Source organism: Molothrus ater, chromosome 3 (genome assembly GCF_012460135.2).
Source record: "Molothrus ater isolate BHLD 08-10-18 breed brown headed cowbird chromosome 3, BPBGC_Mater_1.1, whole genome shotgun sequence".
NCBI lineage: Eukaryota > Metazoa > Chordata > Aves > Passeriformes > Icteridae > Molothrus > Molothrus ater.
Window position 1 is genome coordinate 76,611,104 of NC_050480.2, and position 21,484 is coordinate 76,632,587.

Consider the following 21,484-nt stretch of genomic DNA (forward strand, 5'->3'; position numbering starts at 1 on the left):
CTGTGGTCAGTTCATTGCAGTTTATCTCTGTTGCTCCTTTGTCCTCAGGGGAAGGACTCCTTGCACTCTTCTCCTGCTCCAATGTGGGATTGCTGCTGTGGGGGATAGTGCTCCATTAGCTTCCCCAGCGTGACATAGGCTGCAGGGTATGAACTGCTCCTGTGTGGATCCTTTTCCATGGGGTGCAATCCTTCAGGAATAGGTTGCTCCAGTTTTGGTGCCCCATGGGGTCACAAGTGCTGCCAGCAAATCTGCTCCAGTGTGGCCTCCTCTCTTCATGGGGCTACAGGTCCTGCTAGGAGCCTGCTCAAGCAGAGACTTACCACAGTCACAGCCTCCTTCAGGCACCCACAGCTCCACTGTGGGGTCCTCCATGGGCTGCAGGTGGATCTCTGCTCTCCTGTGGTCCTTCATGGGCTCTGTGGGCACAGCTGCCTCTCCATGGGCTGCACCAGGGGCTGTAGGGGAATCTCTGCTCCAGCACTCAAAGCACCTCCTGCCCTTCTTTCTGCACTGACCTTGGGTCTGCAGGGCTGGTCTCACATATTCTTACTCTTCTCTCCAGCTGCCATTGTTCAGGGGTTTTCCCCCTCCTTCTTTAACAGTGTTATCCCTGAGGCATTACCACTATCACTGATGGGCTCTGCCTTGGCCAGTGCATGTCCATCCTGGCACCAGCTGGCATGGACTTTTTCAGACAGGGGGGAAGCTTCTGGCAGCTACTTGGAGAAGTCCCCCTTTCCTGCACTACCAAATCCTAACCATGCCAAACCCATACAGGAGCTATCCCATTGGTTATATCCCAAAGGCAATGTTACACACATGTTCTTTATACTCTCCCTCAGTTTTCCTCTGGAATCCTTATGTCTATTGCCTCTTATCCTCCCAATTAATGAAATCCAACTTTCATCTTTTAAATCTATCTACTTAGTCAGTAGTTATTTTCCCTCTAATCCATCTGAGTTGATTCTTTCAGCTAGTCTTCAAAAGTGTAACTAATTTTTCTTAGTGCTTTCATGGTGTTTTTCATGTTCAAAACATTAAACAAATGTTAATTAATTAACAAATATACAGAGCTGTAAGTCTTCACATCAGTCATCGACATTGTATTTTAGTTTATTAAGATTTATCATTTTTATTTTATCACAAATCAGTCATAAATTCTTTGCTATTTTTTGAAGCAAAATTTCAAATGTAATCATAAAGAAAAAGAAATTGTTTCAGAGTGTTCTCAAGTCAAGTGAAATTGTAACATCTAAAAATGTTGAAATTATAACATCCATTGTATCTGGTTGTTCTTTTTTTTCTAGCTGATGCATCCTTCCATGCACCTTCATGATAAAATAATGCAAGCGATGAATACCATTGCATGTACAAGTCAGAGGTGCTGTATTTATCCCCACCTTTTTTTTGACCTAAATAAATATCAGTTCTTCATCTGCAGAATGGCACTGAGGCATATTGGTACTAAAAATGAAAAGCGTTTCATGCAATTACAAGGGCTTTCTCTTCTAGCTAAGAAAAATTACTCTGTGTGTCATTAAAAAAAGGCATCAATATCTGCTCCAATGGTGTTTTGCTACGTATCTTAAGTACAGTTTGTACTTCATGGAAATTATTTTGATGAGCATTTCAGCCTTATAGGGATAGGATGCTCCCTCATTTGAGGGTATAGACTGCCTGTATCTTTGAGGTGAAAAAAAGAGTACTTAATGAAAATACCTACCCTAGGAAGTACAAATCATTGTCTCTCTATATAAGGTTTTTTTTTGATGGAGGTTTCTAGTAATTGATAGAGATTTCATATAACTGACTCTTTGATGGCACATTATCAAAGAGTGAATGCTAGGAGTCTTTCCAGGTTCAATTGCCTTTTCCCACCTCTTTCTTATTTTGGTCCATCAGATGCAGGAGAACAATTACTCTGACTCAGGCATGCTTTTCTGTTTATTTTTTTATGACCAAATAAAAACTTAGAACTTCACCAGTGGTCTTGAAAATCACAGTTGTGATGTTTTCTAGTGTATGTAGCAGTGTAAAAGAAACAAATAACCACTGTCTAATTAATGGCTAGTTTGGCTGTAATCTTGGGAAAAGTGGTTTGCCAGGAAACACGTCCATGTTCTGTGTGACTCTGTATTAGGTGTCTGATTTAGATTATTCCATCTAATCTGGATCTTGTCCAAATAAATTTCCCACCCTAACCTCACTTGTTCAGAGAAATCATATTTTGATATATGAACACGACCTGCTTGCAAAACCTTCGATTTTTTTTTAATCTTTACACCTAAATCTGTTTTGTCAGAGACTTCTGTCTCTTATTAGGTTAAATAAGCTGTAATACATGTGCCAGTTCTACCTAATATTGTGCTGGCTAACAAGCCCTCTTTAGTGGGTTTCCTGGGGTAAACACTCCAGCGGAGGAGTTGATGGTCTCAGGCAAGTCACCCCTGCTCTACTGGGCCTTGTGCTTCATTCAGGCTTGGGAAGGCTGAATTACCTTTGGTACGAGTAGCTGGTGTATCGCCAACCCCCAGCATGCAGCGCTGTAGGGCAGGTGCTGGCATGCTCCAGACTGCTCAGTGGCACTCTGGTGGACATTGCCCAGCCTTTCCAGAAGATAAATGCTTGTTTTAACACACAACAAAGTATGTGAGGAATACTGAACCTCTCCACAGGTAGGATCTGTGGAGCGAGCTGTGGGACTTTCCCAATGCTTCACAAAAGTGGGGTTCCCAGCATCTGAAGGGACATAAGATGCATGTGCTAATTATATTTCTATTCCTATTTCTATCTTTCTTAAATCAATTTTATTACAGTATTTGATGTTGCACCTTTTGGAATAAGATCGAAACAGAATTCTGCACCCTTCACTCCCTTGCTGCAGAGCATCCTCTGAGCTTTACCTTTGCTTTCATGTAGGTACATGGATACCTACATATAGATGGTAAAGTGGCGCATGTGAGTCACTGCAACTTGCAAAATAGCAATTTGCATGAGGCCAGGCAAGCCAGAGAAGGATGAGTATAACTGCATATGATATTGGTACAAACTGGCATAGTTTCACTCAGTTTATCCTTTCCAGGGATTCTGATAATGAATATTTAAATCTGTTTAAATAAACAAGCAAACTACAAAATGCCCCAAGGCCCATATTTTGGAATAGAAAGAAGTGTTCTTCCCAACAAGTGTTCCCTTCTAAAATAGGATTAAAGTAACCTTGCAGTTCAGAGAATCATGGAGTATCCTGACCTGGAAGAATCTTCAAGCCAAACCCCTGACCCTGTCCAGGACCACCCCAGAAATCACACCACATGCCTGAGAGCTTTGTACAAATACTCCTTGAACTTGTCAGATTTGGTGCTGTGACCACTTCCCCGGGGACCTGTTTCAGTGCCTAACCACTCTCTGTTCAATGGACCTGTCCCTCTATAGAGATTCTCTAGTCTCCAGACCCCAGCATTTTTCATTAAAGTCTTTGAAAGCAAGGAGCAGGAAGGTGGAGAGTATTTTCAAGCCTTGAAGAGTATGTATTTTCAAGCCTTGGAAATTCCATAGCTAATTGAGGTGTTCAGTTCTTCCTGCCTACTCTCTAAAATACACCTTCCACAGAAGATCTAACAGCATCCTAATCTAACTGGAACATTTCACTTTAGAACAGTTATTTCCTGCACAAAGAACTGTGATTTCATAATAGCAAGCTTGTGTAGGAGACTATATTTGAAAGCCCTTATTATATACGATCTATCAAGATTAATTATTGCACTTAGCCTAAAGCACATCAGGTTAGTATCTGTTTTCATTTAATAATCTTCCTAGTTATCTTTTAATTATCCTGTTTGCCTACCAGTGCTAATATATCTAGCTACTATCCTGCATCTTTTTCCTTTACACAGGAGAACACACATGATTTTTGAACTGCAGTACAGCTTATGCCAATGTTCTGTAAATGTTACCTACATTAGGGGATCTTTTCTTTGAAACCATCATGGCAGAATCCTACCAGTACAGTCACTGATTAGAGTAAATAAGGTGTTTAATTATTTAGTGAGAATTAATATAATCTGAAATGTTACCCTGATAATTGCTTTCTCTTTCATTATGTACGTTTGCATGCATTAAGCAGAATATTGGTATGTGAAGCAGTTGGGATTGACCTTTCAGTAACCACTAATTTCCTTGCCAGTGAATAAAAGATCATACCATCAACCTGATAGCTTGGGTTGGAAGGGTCCTTCAAGATCACCTAGTTGAAAACCCCTTGAACAGGGTGGGGAACCTTCAACTAAACTGGGTTGCTCAGAGCCCTGTCCAATCTGGCCTTGAACACTTTCAGGGAGGCATATCCACAACTTCTCTGGAGAACCAGTTCCAGTGCCTCACATTAAATAATTTCTTCCCAATATCTAATGTAAACCTACTCTCTTTTGATTTGAAGCCATTCCTCCCTGTCCTGTCACTATGCTCTTGAAAAAGGTTTCTCTTCATTCTTCCTCTAGGCTCCTTTCAGATACTAGAAGGTCACAATTAGGTCCCCCTGAAGCCTTTTCTTCTCCAGGCTGAAAAGTCCCAACTCTCTCAGCCTTTCCTCACATGAGACATGTTTCATCCCTCAAATCATTTTGGTGGCCTCTCTGGACTCATTCCAACAGGTCCATGTCCTTCCTTTGCTCAAAACCCCAGGGCTGGGTGCAGCACTGCAGGTGGAGTCTCACCAGGGCAGAGAGGGGCAGAATCCCTTCCCTCCCCTGCTGCCCACGCTGCTTTGGACATGTTTGGCTTTGTGGGCTCCAAGAGCACGTGGCTGGGCCATGTCCAGCCTCTCACCCACAGCACTCCCAAGTCCTTCTCAGCCAAGTTGCTCTGGATCTGTTCATCCCCCAGCCTAGAGTGACACCAGAGGTTGATACAACCCAGGTGCAGCACCTTGAACTTGGTCTTGCTGAATTTTTTGTTTCCTATGTGCTCGTTTCTTGAGCTTGTCCAGGTCCCTCTGGATGGCATCCTATCCTTCAGGTGTTTCTACACACAATCTACTCATTGAATCCATCTCTCTGATTTAGATAGAAGAATATTGTGGGAGAGCATGTCAAAGGCTTTGCAGAAGTCCAGATAAATGATGTCTGCAGCCCTTCCATTGATCCTTGATGTAGTCACTTAGATGACCACTTCTATAAGAGCAAACCACACAAGCTTTGAATTGTGATTGAGGAGGATGTTTTGCCTCAGTACTTTTTCTTTTTTTCAACAAGAACATTAACAAGCAACAAAACAAAAGAAATCTAATTTCATAGTGGATTGCAAGAGATGGCCCCTTGGGCAGTACATGTTAAATTTTACCATTCTCTGCTACAGAAGGTGGATAAATTAGCAGAAATAGGGGAAAGCTAGATAATGTTACAAAGGCTTAAACACTGGTGACTATTCAGTATGAATTATGCTAAAATAGAAATTGCAAGGAAACCGAATGTCATGCTTCATTGGACAGCCTGATAATGGAGAGAATGCAGTGTATTGTCTGTTTACTGTTAATTTATCAAGAAAGATATGCTTCATGTAACAAAGAGAATAAAATATAAAAAGCCCTCAGCCAACCAAGAAAGCTTGCATAAGGCTCAGCTAGAGGTAGGAGCTTTGCTGAAGGTACATCTCCACAAAATGTGCCAGCCTGATAAACAGAAACTGTCAAAAATCTGTCAAATGTCACCATCGACAGTGAAGGTGATTACTAGCCCCAGCTTCAACGCTCCATGTCTTCTACTAAAGCTGGAGACGTTTAAGGAGAGGTGAGGCTGAGGGCACTCAAGAAAGCATGGGAGAAGAGCTGCTGTCTTTGTGTTTTCCCATATATGTACTACTATGTTTGGTGAGCCTGTCAAAAATGGAACATAACAAAGAGATATTTGTTCATTTGCCCAGAGTGTTCAATACACTGCTGAGAATAGAAGAACTAGTGTCAGTGAAGTAGATATATTCCCAAATGACCATGTTGATGTTGCCACACACATAAACACAGTGCTTTGTTGAGCATTCCCACAGCATATAGAAGAGACAGCAAGATTTCCTCCTTTTCTTGACTTAAAGCAGTGATTTGAACTTAGTTATTCTTACCAAAATGTGCTTGCAGTGCTATCAAAATAACTTATCACAGAGACTTTCTTTATCTTGCCAGTTAAAACAAAGCTCTTCTGCTTGGAAGAACTAAATAGTCATTTTGGCTGCAAGCAGCCCCATGCACAGCCCTACTACCTTTCCCTCTGCCTCACCCCACCTCTGATTATTTTGTCACTCATTCAGCACAGATCTTCAGAGCAGCCCCCATCAGGAGCCCTCAGCCAGCTCTGGAGGAGGATGTTGTTCCCTGCTACCCACACAGAGACCCTGGAGCGAACAACTTTGGCCTAAGGGCCCTGTGTCCCCTGTCCCCACCTCACTCTGTGGCACTGAACCCAACACACTGGAGTCTCTGCCAGCATGATGAGATCATTCCACACTCCCTCTTTGTCTGCACAGCTGCCCAGAACTGTGAAGGGAAAGGATCTCATTTAACCTTTTGCTCTAGAAAAGGGAAGATACTACCAAAGGATATATCACAAAGTATTAAATAAAGAGAATTCTGCATCCTGCAGACATTGGTTTGGGCAGAACTTGATATCAAAACATGAGGAGAAATTTGTAGTTCACAGGATTTTCACTTGTCCCTCTAATAATAATTGTAGATGAAATTGTGTGCAGCAGTGGCACTGCTTTTTGTCAATTAGTGTGAGATGAAAATGTTTGTTGATTCCAATTTGGCATGTATCTATGCTAATTTCATGGTGTGTTTCCAGATGATATCCTTCAGTTTGACAGATATGTGAAATGTTATATGGCAACATCTGATTTATTTTGTTAGAGATGCTGCCTAATGAGAAAAGTAATCAGTCCCACTAGCCTTTGCTTTCAAATATCAGTTCCCATTAGAGACATTTCTGTAAACCCTTACTGCACTTCTTCAGTCTATTAAGTGGAGATTTTCTGACTGAGAAAACTTTCCGAATCCGCACTCATAATTTAACTGAAATATAGTTATTTTTTGCAGTGTATGTATTTCCTCTTCTATATTTTGCTAATAGCTTCCTTTTGCTGTCAAGATTTGAGCAAAGATTTTTTTTTTCTACCACCAGACAATTATTCTCATTTGTTTAAAGTGGCAGTGGAAACACAATTAATCCACAATCTGTAGTGGTGCAGCCACTGCCATGACAATACCTTGTCACACTTCTTTTGTGGAATGAGCTGTTGAACTTTGTCATAACCCAGAAAGTTCTTCCTTGTAATTGAACACTTTTAAGTTTGATACAAATTTACAGATATTAAATGAAAAAAAAAATCATTATAGCAGATTGATAGATTATGTTCTTTATCCTATAGATAAGTGCTACAGTACAATTTCCAATATCATTATTCAGTCAACTGGAGAACTATGTAAAAAATAGACTTGTACCTCCTAAATTTATGTGAAATATTTTTTCTTCCTCATTTTTTTCACTACTTGTACATTACTTATGAATATAAACCAATTGGTAACTTAGTCTAATATTACAAGAACAAGTTACTGTGTCAATTTCAAAGGACTAGATTTCCCACTAGTACTACTCCTCATGGTATGGCTTGGATTCTTTTTGTTATATTTTACCAACAATGAGAACTAAACTCTAACAAAAAAGTACCAAAACTCACGGTGTTTAAATCCAAGAGGAGCTACAAATTAAGAAATTTGCTTTCATATGAAGGGAAAATATAGGAACACACTAAAACCTAATTTACAATTTTCTCTATGTGATCTATGTGGTTCACAAAGTCCAGATTACTAATTATTACATAATTACAATGAATGTCTTCAATGTAGAGCAATAAAATTTTTAACACGAATAATATTCAGAAGTCCTATGAAATGTTACATAGTTTTAAGAAAGTTTCTTCGTTCCTTATTGAATTTGTAACATCTTGCAAAAATAACTCATTTCTTTATCTAACATTTTTAATAGACTTTTGTAAACAATCTGCAGTGTTCTTTTTTTAACACAAAGCTATGTAGCAGCTCACAACTTTCATTACCATTACCTCATAAAATCTCAAAAGAGCCAAATGCAATGAACCTGTTATGTACATGACATACCTGGTATTATTAATGAAAAGTTCCTGTAGTAAAATGAGACCATTTATCTTTGTTCAAATCAGACCCACATGCCCAGACTCTAGAGATAAACTGGCTTCCTAAGTGTACTCTTGTATGCCGAATCATTAAATTTTGTGTTAAAAATGACAGAAAAATGCATTGTGTAAAAAGACTATATTAAGAAAACAATAAAAAATGAGTCAAAGGGTGTAAAAGATCTTGAATCATTTTATATTCCAATATTGTGCAGATTAATAAAAGCTATAAATTCTAATCTAGGCAATACAAAAATTTAGCGACTCAGAATCATCTTCAAATTACTTTTCTCCTCATCTGTACTCCCTACCCTTTTAAATGAGATTTTTTTTTTCATGTGAGGAGTTGAACATCTTAGGTTCTTCTAGAGTCCCCAGCACATGAACTCAGAGGAGAGGAAAAGTCAATCCACAAGGGCTTTGCTTTGAGAATTTCAGCTGCTTATTCTGAAGGAGATTTTCTTTCTCTCTCCCTTTAGAAGTAAAGTACAGAGGAACTTGATTTTTCAGAGCCTTGGGCTCTTGGACAGCCATGAACACCATAGACCCTCTGGACTCTTATCAGGATGATTATCTAATCATCCAAGAGAGCTATCCATCCTGCTGTGTTTTAAGCACTTACCTGAGGTGCCTGATTTAGGAATATCATTGGAAGGTATCCCATCATCCCTGAAGTGCTCTTCATGGCTGGTCTGGAGAAAATTTAAGACACACTCCCTCTCTGAAGAGGACTTACTTCCTGCATCATTATAGAAGAAGTGCAGGCATCTAGTTGCTCAGTATGAGCCTTACTTGCCTACCCAAGGACATGCTCAGGAGTGAACTACTTTTTTACTTCTAAGGCTCACTCTCTAAAGAGTTACTTCTTCCACAGAACTACCATGTGAATACATAGCAGAAAGGTGTCAGTCCATCTTTACAGACTTACTCACATCCTCTCTTAATTTCTAGTCTTAATAGACCTTCAGTTTAACATATACAACTGTGTGTATGTTCTTACATATAAGTGGCTAATTTCTTATTGTGAAAGGGCAGATTTCAAGTAGGAAAACATTGAATATAAAACTTACATGAAAATTTCTGCAATCATGAGCAATTTAATGTTCACTTGCTAGTATATATGTTCTTAGGAAGTTATAGTGTCACAACATTAAAAATCAAGATGAGATTTGGAAGTGGAGGAAAACTGTGTTTTAGAAATGAATCACACTGTCCAAATGAATCCTTTCTGGGATGCCATGTCACCACAGGACTCTCTTCTCAAGACCCAAGATGGTGTTTTGTGCAGTGGTGGGAGGCATGGGGTACATCTTCAAACATCCAGTGGTTGTTTCCACCATTGTCAGCACATAATGCTTGTCTTGGCAGGTTTGCAACAGTGTGATGCAATTGATCTGCCAGGCCCCCCCATATTTCTGTTTTGACCATTGTCCCCCATACTACAGGAACATTACCTGCTTGACTGCAGCACGCTTTTCACAGTTACTATAACCTTGAAATGCAGTGTCCATGGGTAGGTTCACCCCTTGATCACAAGACCATCTATATGTTGCAACTCTTCCCGGGTCATCAGAGGCATCACGAGCCCACTGACCCAGAAATTATTACCCTGGTATTTCCAGTCAAGATCTATCTGTTCTTGGCAGCTTGATCCACCATTGTTGCAATGCTCTTTGGTAACTTGACCCTTGGGTACGTGCGCACCTACAAGGTGGACTTTTACGGCCAGCTTCTCTGCCCTGGCAGTGATGTCTTGCCACTCTTAGCCCAGATGGGTTTTCCTCTCTGCTGCCAATTGGCTTTTTTCCATCTTTCCAGACAGGCCAAAAAGGTTTTTGCTACCATCCACAAGTCAGCTTAGAGGTAGAGTCTTGGCCACTTCTCTCATTTGACAATATCTAAAGCCAAAGGAACGACTTTAAGCTCTGCAACCTGATTTGATCCATCTTGTTCCTCAATAGCTTCTGTGACTCACCTCATAGGACTCCCTCCATACAGCAGCTTTCCATTTTCAATTTGCCCCTATGATATGGCAGGAAAAGTCAGTGAAGAGAATGTATTGCTTTTTATTTTCAGGTAGGTAATTATATGGTGAGGCCTCCTCAGCACATCACCTTCTCTCTTCCTCTTCTTATGACCTAGAATTTTCACCTTAAGGACAGCTCATGTTGATCTTAGAGATACCTGGGTAACTGGGATATCTTATCCAAGATTGCTGTGTAATCAAAGAGATCCTCTTGCTCCATGTGGCATCTGTGGCATGATGTGTGGAAGGGACTTTACCTTTGAACATCCAGCCCAGCACTGCCAGTCAGGGTAGCAAGAGGAGCTGTTCTTCAGTACCAGTCACTTCTGAAATAGATCAAACCCCTTCATAAACTGCCAAGATCTCTTTTTCAGTTGTGGTGTTAGAGGCCTCAGATCCTTTTTATCTCCAACTTCAGAACCCCATGTGTCACTCTCATGTCTCCCTGGGTGCTTTTTGCCAGAGACTGCAGGAAGGTCCATTCCCCTCATCTACAGTGTAGAGCACATTTTTACAAATAGAAACAAGAATTACAACATTCCTGCCCTGCTGGGTCCCCCTCCCATCTCTGAGCCTGAGACAATGGAAAAAAATGATCAAAAGCTGGATCATCTGCACCACACCACACTGCAATGCCTCTCTGCTGCAGTGGGGTCAGGCTGTGCTGGTCAGGCTTTTTACTCTGTGCTGTGCCTTCTCTGCTGAGCTCAGCAGCCACTTTCCTTCAGCACCACATTCTGGAGCTGCATCCTTTATTTTCCTTTCTTGGAGCAGGCCGCACATTCATATGGGCTCGGTCTCACTGCCCCTTTTCTTGGAGCAGCATCTTGGGGCTGCATTCACAATCCAGCCATGTTTGCCACTTCCAGAGCTGTTTTCTGAGAGGACCAGAAGGCACAAGCAGAGATGAGAAAGGGCAGGGTGTGCAAGGGCTGGTCCTGGCAACCTCTCTTAGGAAGAGATGGAAACAAAATGGTGTAGTTCCAGAAAAGGTGTACTCACCTTTTCTTCTTCCTGAAACCATACTCCCCAGAGATGGTGTGCAGGGTATAGAACAACAAACTGGTCACACCCGTACACTCTGCCCTCTCTGCAACCAGAACACACACAGTGTGTACACATACACAGTGTAATTTACATTTAACTAAAGAATGCTAAGAAGCCAAGGAACATGCAAGAAATCTACCTAATATTTTGGAATAAGTATTTCACATTGCCTATTCTATATTCTGTTCATCTATAGAGAATTTAATTCTGAAATAAACTGAAATGTGCCATCAAATGGTAAGCAACCACTGTGAAATTGCTCTGAGATAGAACTACTTTGGTCAAATCAAATGACGGAACATGAATGATTGTAGAAAACTGATCGGTTTTCTTCCTGTAGACCCATATCTTCCTCTTCTACAAATGGTCTTGATGCAGGATCTAAAGTGAAAAGCCCATGTTAATAGTAAACAAAGCTATAGATGAGGAATTGAGTATTACTTTTTGCAAAACCAAACATAAAACAAACAAAAACCAAAAAAGAAATAAAAGAGCATATTAAAAAGTGCCTATATAGTTCTTATTCCTGTTATAGTTTCTGAGAACAATGAAAGCAGCTGAACTCCAGCTGTAGCAGGAGTTAGCACTGTGGATAAATGAGAGCCAAGCACCAAAATCACAGAAATATCAGAGATTAAGACACCGTTACATAGATGAGACAAGAAAGTCTTGGCAAATACTGAGAACAATAGAAAAATGAGAGAGGGTAAATATACAAACATACTTAATTTTTGTTAGTGGAGACTTCCCAAAAGAAAATTTTATGGCATTGTACAATAATAATCCTAGAAAAGTAGATGGCATGTATAGAAAAATATCAAAAAAGAAAGAATTATCAGCAAGATTTTTACATCTATTTCCATTTTCATTACTTGTTTAAATGAGCAGTCACAATTCAACTTTTGGCAATTTTCTGGTTTTATGCTTCCATTCGATATTTACATAAGCTATAAATATAATTTTTTATACATTTCTGGTTAACCAACTATGTTAGGAGTTTGATACTTGAAAGTGCCATATAGCAAATTCTTTAGTTAGGTTTCCTGTAGCAGCATTTGTTTAATGAATTACTGTGCTCAGAAGCAGCTATTCAGTCCCAAGACAAAAGGCAGTACTCACTTATGAAGAGCACTGTGGGGATGCTAAGAGATAACTACACTGTCATTATTATGAATATATCCTTAGGATGCAAGGAAAAAAAAAAGACATTTTAAACACAGAGACTGATTTAGAAAACAAGGTTTGACAGAACTAATACAAAGGCAGATTACACTGCTCCAACAGGCACCTCTATAACTGAGGTTAAAACGAATCCTAAAGCTAAATTTTTTAGTTTACTTAAAGCATTTCAAAGGGAATTAATGATTCATGATTTATCATGTGTAAAGTTTCAACTCACAATTCCACTACCTATACTTGAATTAAGTTACTTATAAAAACTCTGCAGTCTCCTGTGGGGGGTTGGTGAAACTGATCTCAGAGAAGATTCTGTTTGGCCTTTGCTTCTTGTCCAAGAGCAAGAGGAAGCCCCTTGCTGAGTCTCACATCTGTCTTTGAATGTATAATGGCAGTGTAAGCAGCAGAGGAAGCAATCAGCACATGTAGGGTACCAAATTAACTGGACAGAGTTAAGAGATGCCTCTTCTTGTCAAATAATTAAGAAAGTGTAATCCAGTGTCTGTTCAGTGTTGTGCTCTCAGAAGCTTGGAATAGAACTGAAATAGACTCATGTAAATCTCATATCAGCTATTTGAAATTATCATTGAAAGAATTCTTCTGAATATGCTGCCTAGCTGGACTCTCATTTTACCTGGTAGTGTACTGAAAGGAATGCAAGCCACCAACTCAGTTCAGGGAGGGAGAACCCATGTAAGTCACTGAACAACCTTTCTTCTGCTCAAAGACAATTTAAAAATGCAGCACTTTTTGATGCAAGCATCCTTAAATCTAAATTCTACTTTGGCTTTATCTCGTCAAGTCCTGCTGTTTAAGCTGAGTTTTAAAGATGATTGACTGTATCTTAATAGAAGTGCTCTGTTTGAATCTGATAACTTAACATCATAATCTAGGTCACAGTAAGTATGGATTTCAAAAAAAATAAGATCCCCCCCTTATCAACTGATCAAAACTGGTTTTTGATAGGAGTCATAGTGCATGCTGCTTACATATCTGGAGCAGTGAAGTCCACTGGGTTGAATTCTAGATACGACCTGGCATACTTTCTTACTTCAAATACAAATTAAACTTTCTCAGTTAAAGGAGAGTCAGTAACAAGGCAAAATAATCTCTTTTAAGAGATATTGTGATACATGCAAACACTAGAGGCTTGTTGAGGATATAACACTAAAACATATCCTGAGATGTGAAAAACCTTCTACAAGGTTTCTGTGTTACCTCAGGCAATACTGATACTTCTGCTGGGTGTAATTTGTTGATGACTTTCTCTCATTTATTTATCTGACAGAGGGAAGCAATTCCATTCACTTGCATAAACATTAAGGTGTTATCAATATCTCAGAAACTTGGCAATTAAAAAAAAAAAGTTTTTTTTTTTTCTGTGAATTGAATTAAACCATATGACCCTCAGATGATCTGGAGGCTAAGCTCTTAATTGCTTCCACCTTTATTTCTTCAGTATTGTTTTAGTGGTTCTGTTTAATTTAACACTCCAGCGAACTATTCAATGAAAAAAAAAATGTGTAAAATATGAACTTCCACATTTTAGCTTAAAGAACAATGTAAGACAGTCAATATAAATCAATTTATTCTTTTTGTGATGATTCTCAGATGTAGACTTTGATATTTCATGCATCACTAAATCTATCACAATTGTTTTCTTGGAGCTAATAGAGATGGAACCATTCATTTTTCTAGTGTCTTTTTCCTACTGCTGATGTTAAGTTTTACCTTAGCTGTTTCAGACAGAAATGAATGGCTCCCCCAAGGCAGAAAGAATCTGTAAATTTAGCTTTGTATTTCACCCCAGATCCAATTATTATAACAACCCTGCTACTACTGTTATAGTTAAATGCCTGTCAGTGTTTCTGTTATAAGCCTTTCTGTGGAAGTTTATAACTCAACCGTTTTAAAAAATAGTGCTCGAAGCTAAATCTTCGGGATTCAGGGTTCCCACCCAGAATACATTAAAAAGCCTACCAAAACAATAAACCTGCAAAGCCTACCATGCCTCAGCTTTTTAAAACATCTCTTTGTCTGGTTTTCATCTTTTTTAAATCAGAAAAAAAATCCAAACAATCCAAAACTGAAAAATAACATTGAAGATATCATTAATCTTGTTTGCAAGTCAACAGCAAAATCAGACATCTGGACTGAAAATGTGAGAGAAATTCATCTCTGTGTAAAACTGTTTTTCAGAATCTGTCTGGGTGCTGCTATGGCTGCAGACTGCTTCATGCCTCGGTGTCTCCCAGTGTAGGCTGCTGTATGGGACAGCTAATACCTACCTGTTACAGCTACCCAGTTCAAATATAGATACAGGCAAAAGAGAAAAGGGATAATAGAAATATAATCAAATGACTTTTCCCCACATTTTAAAAAGTCCAATGTGAATCTATAGAGGATAGATCATTCATCGATCCATGATTTTTTAAAAAAATCAATAGCATCATAACATATCAAACTCTGCTTATTAACTATAAATAAAGTCCTTCATCTCCTTCTCCCATAGTACTTTAACCTGTGAAAAACAGCACTCACTGAGCAATTCAGAAGATCAATTTCAAACATGAGGAAGTCAATACTTTGGATGGGGATAGAAACAGTCACAGATGTGGTCTTAAAACATAGCCAGGAACAACATTTTCTAATACATATCACTTACTGAAACAGTACCCTGGGGAGCATTGGAATGAGCTATGATACCTTAGGAGATAAATCTTTTCAGAGAGCTTTGATTATCAGCTTTTTTTTTTTTTTCTGTATTTGTGGTTGGCTGATGGTACTTGTTTTGCTGCCAAGCATTCTTCATCCTTTATTTTGTTGACTTTTTCTAAATTAATTCAGGAAATTAAAGAAGGTTTACAGTTCCAGAGGGTCCCCTAGGTTTGCTTGAGTAGCTCAATACATTCTGTCCAATTTGCCCTACTTTGAAGTTATAAGACTTCCTGTGCCATTGTTCTGTGGCTTTAAACTCCTCATAATCTCACTACATACTAGACTCAATTAAATGTGCCATCAGCAAGCTGTCACCCCAGCATGACCTTTTACAGATCCTTAATTTAAACAATAGCATCTACTAGCCTCAGTACAATATTTGCCTTCCCTTACTTAGCTTTTTGGAATTTTGAAATAGATAATTGAAAACTCTCTCTTTTTTTTTGGTTTTGTTTTGTTTATTTTTTTTTTTCTTCAATGTTAAACTTTTATTTCCACTCCCCTTCCCAGGGCTTGCTAATTTCCTTAAGAGTATTTTTTTCTTTTTTCTTTTTTTTTTTTTCTTATTTTATATGTGATCTAAGTGTTTCAATGGTCTTCTTATAGGAAGAAAAAATATTTTATATATGTGGATGGAGTTGACTGGATAGGGTAGGTTCATTCAGTTCTAGGAATTGCATCAATTAACATCAATTGAGGATTTGCCTCAATATGTTTTGTACAACATGTTTAGCATTCTGAGATGGAGGCAGATACATGTCTATGCTTCAGAGTTTTTACCTCTTACTGGACTTGAACAGTCTGCTTGATTATTATTGGCTGTATTTTATAATTTAAATTAAGCACAGTTCAGTGCTATAATGCAAACCATTCAGCTCACTCATTGTTTCCTGAGGCTGCTACAGGATATATACCTTGCTAAGAGATGTAGCATACAATATTTCAGTGATTTCATTTACAATGCCAGATTCTTGCTCTGTGTAAATGCAATCTAAATGACATAAGCAGTTCTTAGTACAAATGTATGGAAACGAAGCCTTTTATTTATATTGCTTTGATAAGTTGTTGCACTACAGAGATTAGACATACTTGTAATATCCTGCTTTGATATTTGCACCTTATTTTACAAGGAACTCAAGTGAACAATGGGAATCCCCTGATACCAAGCTGTGGTTGTTCAATGCAGTCCAGTGATTAAACTCTGCTCAACCACTCACTCCCCTCAGAGTGACATGGGGGAGAGAACTGGAAGAGTAAAAGTGAAAAAGCCCCCAATGTACAGAACACTCAAGAAGAATTTGTGCATTTTCCTATTGCAACTGACAGCTTATGGACAAAAGCCTGTGAAATTTCTTGCACTGTCAAGTTTAACTTTTTGAAAGACTCCTCTTGAAAATCAAGGTCAAATTACAATTTTAGGAGGAAAATAGGTTTTACGAACTCTGTAATCTCCTCATTTTGCCACTATGCAAAGAAAATTGTATCTTGTGTTCCAAGTCACAGTACATTTATTCTCAGATAGTTTTACACTGCATTCACCACCAAATATTTCCTGTCAAAATGTTTATCTCAACTATGGAACTGTTACAGAAAGTGACTACACTTCTATGACTTGGAAGGAACAGATTTCTTCTGGGGTTGGCACATCTTTTGAATAACAGCATTGCTGAAATATTTCCAAACATTTAAGTACAGTGTGGTGATCAGCAAAACAGGAGTACAGATATTTCCGTGCTGTTTATGTAAAGGTTATAACTCCCCCCACCATACCTGATGTTAATTGATTCATGATAAAACTGAATGCTAATCAGGTTCTTCTAAGATTTTGAGCATCATGAAACAGCTCTTCTGACATAGTAAAGAAAATATTTTCAAAACATAATAGTAAATAGGATAAAAAATGACTTCCAAATGATAAACTAGGGATTAATGAAAATTGAGATTATAGTAAAAACAAAATATTTCACTGCAAATGCTCAGATTTATTTTTTTTTTTTTGCTGCATTATATATTGAAAACATCAGGGTTCCATTTAAAAATCTTTACAAGAAAAAAACAATGTCTGAATTCTAAAGCATGAAAAAGGAAAAAGCCCAAGTGTGCACTCAGTGGCATTGTGGGCTGACTGGGGTGGTCACCTCTCTGTGACTTATGGTTTGATTTCATTAATCCCTGCTGTGTAATCTTCACTCATTCCTACAGGAAAGCAATGATGTTGAGCACTGTGAGAGTATTTAACCTGGAGCCATATGGGATAAGTTTCAGTATAGAGAGATGTTGAGATGATACTAATGACTTAGGAATTCATGAAGAAAATGTTGTTCTTCATTAAAAGCTATACACCCTAAAAAAGTCTCACAAACAGAGAACTCAACATTACTGTTTACAAAGAGTTTAAGGCAAGGGAGGATGGCAGTGAGCATGTGAACAGGCAAGTTGGTGGCATGCCAGTCCTACCTTTGTGTACTGCTGACTGTGCACCTCTGCTTGCCAAGTTTCTTCACACAGTAAAATAGCACCAGAACAAAGTTGTTCATGAGGAAGATTATATTTTAACCTTCAATAGGCAGCAATTTAAACTCTATAGATCAGCTGGGTATGTCATTTTGTCAATAGCATGAAACACAAATCAGGAGCAGGAATCACAGATTCTATCCCAACTCCTTCTCCTACAGACCACACAGATCCAGCCCAGGTCACAGTCCAGTGCGAGAAAGCTTGCAACACAGATGTGATTAAGTTGGCATCCCTTGACTTTTTTTGTAGTGGTGGTGTATACAGCTTTCACCTTTGGATGTCTTTGTGATTTTTGATCTGACCATGAAGCTCTTCATTGAAAATTGAAATCTATGCCTTTCTATCTCCTCATTTATAGATCCACAGGGGAGAAATAATATCTGTTGGTAGTATCATTCATGTATGATATTCCCCAGGACACCAATGTAAATCTTCATGAGGCTTGAAGGGTCACTTGTATGTTCTTTGCTTTTCACCTGCAGAGGGTGATTTATAAAGGACAAGTTTATGATGGAATACATTTTTCCTTGTCCTGGTTTAAATAAGTGCAAGGAACAACTGCTGGATTTATAAACATGACTGGCAGTTATTTTTGATCAACTTTTTATCTCCTTCTGAAGGGAGCATAGACTATATTAGGATTCATTTATTCAATTAAAAAAAAGAATTGAGTACTTCTGGTAATCTTTTTGTATATTCAACAGCATTCATCATCGTAAGTCTCACCAGTTTTTAGCATGCAAATAGGTAGAGATGCTGTTATGGAAATTGCAGGATTCATACCTCAGAGCTGGTGAAGTGAAGTAGAAATGCCATTTAATTCTCAGTGTCCAAATTCACTATGAGGCAAGATTGATCCAAGAAAGGACCAATCTATACTCACCTTGATGAATTCCTAATGTATAAATGAATCTTACTAATGTTGGTCCACTACATATTTGATTCATCTCTTGCACATAATGCTATGAATTTCACTGCAGCATTTTAAAGGTCCCTCCCTCCTTCTGCACATATTCTGAATAACCTTTTCCTTTCCCCACCTAGAGTACTGCATACGGTTCTGGTGTCCCCAATATAAGAAGGAAATGGAACTGTTGGAGCAAGTCCAGAGGAGACCCATGAAGTCTATAAGAGGGCCACAGCACCTTCCCTACAAAGAGAGGCGGAGAAAGTTGGAGCTGTTCAACCCAGAGAAGAGAAGATTGCATGGAGACTACTTAACAACCTGCCAGTATCTTGAAAATACTAATAAAGTCATAGTAAGTGGAAAGTCATGACAATATTTGCTAAATTAGCTATCAAATTCACATTTGAAAAGACAAAATCAAATTAAATTCAGTACCAGCATCCTAAAGGGACCCACAGGGAAGCTGGAGAAGGATTCTTTAACAGAAACTGTGGTGATAGGACAAGGTGTAATGGGTACAAATTGAAAGAGAAGAAATTTAGTTTAGATATTGGAAAGAAATTCTTTATAGTGAGGGTGGTGAGACACTGGAGCATGTTGCCCAGGGAGGTTGCAGGTGTCCCAGCCTTGGCAGTGTTCAAAGCCAGACTGGATCAGTCACTGAGCAACTGGTCCAGTGAGAGATGTCCCTGCCCATGACAGAAGGGGTTGGGACTAGATGACTTTTAAAGTCCATTCCAACCCCTTAACATTCTATTATTCTATGATCTTGCACTATTCTTGAAGAGATAGACAGGGGCAAGACTGTTTTTGTGATTGAATCAATGTGGAGCCTGACTTTCTGCTCAAGCACATCCATCCAACCACATAAAAAGTTGGTTCGATTGTACTTGCATTAATGTGGGGGTTTGTTGGCACATCCAATTTATAATTTGACAAATTAAGTAGAACTATTTGTTTTAGACCACAGGTGGTGTCCAAAGTCTCAGTTCTCTGACTAAGGCCTGTAGCTTCCACTCTCTGTGAGGCACAGGTGAGCCTTTGTTTGAGCAGCTATTTGCCATGTAATTGTTATATCTCACCAATAATATGCAGGGACTCTTCTTTGGTTTTTTTTTCTGTAGAAATGAAAATATGACAAGGAATGTAATGGAAACTTTGAGTTTAAAATATGACAATATGTTTAAATTGTTCAGTGTTTTTTTTTCAAAATACTTTGAGGAGGACATAATGAAATGGTAACAAGAAAGAAAAAAAAGCAATACAAAATGAAAGAATGAGATTATTTTTCCTAATGATTAATACTAATATTATGGAAGAGTCATCCTGATTCTTGTAAAAGAAAGTCTGAATATAAAGAATTTTTAAAGGAGTCAAAAAGTGTCAAGAGAGATAGTGTCAAAAAAGCCCAATTAGTTTTCTCAAAGGTACTTGACAACATTCTTCAATTAAAGATTTTGGAAAAATAGGAGAAAAAAAATATAATGGGGGAAACCATTAGTCTTGTAAGTTAATTGCTAGTCAGAAGATAGAAAATCAAGGATAGGAATAATTACACTGCTTTCACAGTGTATAGAAGTCACCAGTGGAGATCTACAGGGACCTGTTCTAAGGCTTTTGCTTTTGAAAATACTAATAAAGTCACAGTAAGTGGAAAGTCATGAAAATGTTTGCTAAATTAACTATCAAATTCACATTTTAAACGATAAAATCAAATTAAATTCAGCACCAACAAATGCCAATTATGTACTTGAACAAAATCACCTATCTTTGATTACAAGGTAAAAGTCCCAGAGTAGTTACAACAAAAAAGACATACTAGGCATAAAGCAGTTCCATCAAAACACTGTTGTAGTGCTTGGAAGTCATCAGAAAACCACAACTGGATATTAGCAATTTCTAGGTGTAATTTCTAGCAGATTGCATGAAGTAGGATAGGATCAAAATTCATTAAAGGATTTTGTTATGACTGTAAAACAATTTTTGCTCTTGCAGATTTCTGGGTCCATTGAAGTTTCAGAAAGCATCATAACTCTAAAAGCAAGTTGACTTTTTATAACACTGTCTTCAGTTGTCTTCAAACTTCCAAACTCCCTGAAATTTATGATCCAAATAAGGATATTTGGGATAGAAATTTTAATGATTGGATTGACAATCATTAAATTTTTTAAAATGGAATTAACAGCACTAATAGAAGGCAACAGATAATATACTTAAAATTCCAATAGAATTGTGAAAATATTGAATGCAGCTAGACAAAATTGCCCTATAAACAGTAGATTTGTTTCAGAACTTTATGTAATTGATATATTTTTCCTGATGTGCCTTATTCTACCCCTAGTATAATGAAATGAATGATTTAACTTTATTTTTTAAAATGCATTCCAAGACAAAACTGTTTGCTGAGCTATGCACTGACAGAAAAAAATGTTCTTTGCTAAAGTGCTTGTAGAGGATTTCTAACTTCCCTTGGAACATTCATCTTTAAGGTAGGCATCATAAAAAATTGATACATAAACAAATACTGACCTAAGTGAAAGGAAGATGGAAAAGAAATATTTGTAGTAAAAAGATTTGTACAGCTAAGGGCTAAGATGGGTCAAACCAAAACTATCAGCACCACAATGAAAAGACCCTGATATAGTCCCCTAACACAGCACTCACATCTTGCCATGGTGGTGAACTCTGTGACCTTAGCAAGATCTACTGCAATTTCTCAAGAGAACTCTGTGTTGACCTCTAACCTTGCTGATACACACAGGAACATATTAATGACACAGATGTGCTACCAGGTAGAAACATAAGCTTCTTCTGGAATTTTTCAAATCCCATTGTTCATTGCTAAGGAACAAGAATAAATTAAATTTGTTTTGTATGACACAGAAGTGTCTTGGTTA